Genomic DNA, 3,031 nt, shown 5'->3' on the forward strand with positions numbered 1-3,031 from the left:
CCAACAGCTAAAAGGAGTGAAACACAAAATCAAACAAAAAAAAAAAAACAAAAAAAAAAGCACAAAGCCATATTCCAGCTCTTACTTTGCACAAACACACAGCCACAAAAATAACTTGGCTAGATGCCGGCAATGAAGTGCTACGAATGCGACAGGTGCACACTCGACCAGTCAGTCAGTCATGCAAGCAGGCAAGTTGCCAGGACTCAGCACTGCGGTAGACAGTGGAAGCTGGTAAATGGCGGCAAAGCACGTGCGCCATATACGAGCAGCAGGACATGCAGGAAAAAGGATTCCCATGCTCATTTAAGGATACTTCTTACTCAATTTCACTGTAGGGAATGTGGCTGCAGATTGAGTAGAATACTAGTATAAGTACATACATATGTACATATATGTGTATATATGGAAGTGTTTATGCAAGCATGTGCATGCTTACTTTTAGTAACTAACATATGCAAACGCTTGTAACTGCTATTTATGCGCTGTAAGGACACGCGCGTACTACTCAGCACAAAATGCCGCTGCAACACATAAAAGACCTCATAAACACCGTTGCTGGGATCAAAAGTTTTTACTACGCTTTAATCAAATTCGCGGCGCGATTTTGCACCAGCAGACACCACTTGCACTTATACTTGTATGTACTTGTGTAATGGCATCTAAGGTATTAAAGCGGTGCTAAATGTGTTTGCATTGCAATAGCAAAGGTATAGCCTTGGAGCTTAGAGTTGCAGCGGTAAAAAGGAGGCGCAATAAAACGTTGAAAGCATTAGTGGCATTTAAAACTACAGTTGAATGCATGACTTTAATAGAAAATCTTTATATATGTACATATGTATGTATTATCAACTTGATGACTAAAAACGCAAAAGCAGTCTCCAAAAAAATATTCTCAAAAATCAACGCGATTTTGTAGCCGGTTCAAACTTGCACTTCATTATACTAAAACTGAATAGCCTACAAAACTGCATACTCTGAATAAAAAGTTGAAAAGTTAGTTGACATTTTTTTGGAATTTTTGTGAGACTTTGATTTATATGGTTTATATTATAGAATGAACTATATTTTCATAAATAAATAAGGCAAAAATTTTTCGAGAAAATAATTGCTAATATTATATTAGAACAAGGTGTATACTTTCATTTGTCGCCTAGTGTATTTAAATACAAAAACTGTTTGTATAACCTTTGGACCTTTTCGATTGGTTTAGCAATGTGGTGCATTGTAGGCAATTTATTTACTAATGTTTTTGGCGCTTGCATGTACAATAGGGTGGTCCTAAAAAAATAAAGTCATCCCATAGGATTATTCTATATCGAAAAAATATACACCGATTTTTCCATCTTGAAATCAAAAAATATTTAGAGGTCGCTCAAAGCGCTCAAAGTTTTCCCAGTGTTTTAAGTATATGGTAAACAAACAACTTTCCCTAGAAATTTTGTAGAATTCTTAAAAATCAATATTTTTGCGAGGCTGCCAATAAGAATACCCAATTGTTTATTTTATCATTTTTTAATATTCAAGATTTTTCTTATACCTCTCTCGATTGATACCCATATTGAAATATTTTGTTTAACATATTATTTAAATCGATTTAAAATTTTTAAACAAGTGGCAACTCTCTTAAAGAATATTTTCGAAACAAATGGTGTTTTTGAACCTCTTTGATTTGACTCCAATACTGAATCGACTGTAACCTTTTAAACAGCTGGTAACCCCCTTAAAAAAATTTTAAATAAATAGTTTTGCAACATATTTCGTTCGAAACCCATGCTGTTGTAACATTTATTTAACTTATTACTTTGTTGATTTTAACTTTGAAAAAATGTGGCAACTTGTTTGCCAAATTTCATTGAAATACATCCAGTCTCATTCACTCACAAACGTTCACATTTATAATCGGTATGTTTTTGTTTAACCATCATAAGCTAGTAGCTAAGTCTTGGTCAAATATAACCAAAATTGCTTATTTCTTATCGAGGCGAATTCATACAAGGTGGTGTTGCCGGAGCAGCCGGCCTAATCTTGGCAGTTGTAGGACTGCAAAAAAAAAATAATATTTCAAATCAAGTTTCTTCAGATTTTTTTGTGCGAATATCTGCTTCATGGTATTTAGTAAAGCATTCGATTTGCGTCGGGCCAATTTCAGATGAAAATTGAAATGGCACTTAAGTTTAATTTGGTTCTGCGTCAGATCACTCTTCGTATTTAGGTTATAAACTATATTAATAATTTAATAGAAATATTTTTTAACATACATACATACACATTGATTACTTTCAAACGTGTTTTGAACCATCTTAACGCCAAATATTACAGTTTATTTCTCCCAATTTTCTTTTTCTCTCTAATTCTAGCGAAATCAAACTTGCACCATTGCCGTCGTTCATTGCATTTGGGTCGACACAATCAAGAGGAATTGACCATGCAATGAAATTAGTGTCAGACGGCTCAACATGATGGCAACCGCAATTGAAACCACATTTATCACTCGCCAGGTGGCGCCCACATCAGTTGCATTAGCAGCTAAATTGTCGCAGACAAACCGAGTGAACCCACCGGCAGCAACACAAACATTTAACACAACAACAACAACAACAACAGCAGCAGCACTGACTTCAACAGAAACACCGGAGAGACCACAAAGTTTGTGTTCAAGAACCACAGCAAAAACAACAAAGCATTGTCTTTTCAAGCATACACCATACTTAGCCACGTTCGGCCCTAGCACTGGCCGCCACATGCGGCAAATACTCAATGCACATCTGGTTATTACAGCAACAACACTGCAGCAATGTGCGGCAGTACGATGGCAACTGTTGGTTGTCTTCCTTATCTGCAACTGCATTGGTGAGTAGGTTCTTGGTACTTGCTATGGCACACTGTAGTCTAAATGTGTACGAGTGTGTGTGTGTGTGTGTGTGTGTGTGTGTGTGTGTTGTTGCTCGAGTCCTGCAGGAAATGAAGCTAACTCGAAACTAAAACTAATTAATTTTTGCTTTCAATTAAATTTATACTGACTTTTGCG

The 3,031-nt window shown here is 36.0% G+C and overlaps 2 protein-coding genes across 4 annotated transcripts in view; one reads left to right on the forward strand and one right to left on the reverse strand.

Moving 5' to 3' along the window:
* LOC118733374 (protein misato) overlaps positions 1-3,031 on the forward strand; it is a 434,582-nt gene that overhangs the window by 133,120 nt on the left and 298,431 nt on the right. The gene's annotated exons all lie outside the window — the stretch shown is intronic.
* The window catches only part of LOC118733375 (protein amalgam), a 62,387-nt gene that overhangs the window by 58,586 nt on the left and 770 nt on the right, over positions 1-3,031 (reverse strand). The gene's annotated exons all lie outside the window — the stretch shown is intronic.

This window comes from Rhagoletis pomonella, unplaced genomic scaffold (genome assembly GCF_013731165.1).
Source record: "Rhagoletis pomonella isolate Grant_MI unplaced genomic scaffold, Rhpom_1.0 Rhpom_scaffold_00002, whole genome shotgun sequence".
Taxonomy (NCBI): domain Eukaryota; kingdom Metazoa; phylum Arthropoda; class Insecta; order Diptera; family Tephritidae; genus Rhagoletis; species Rhagoletis pomonella.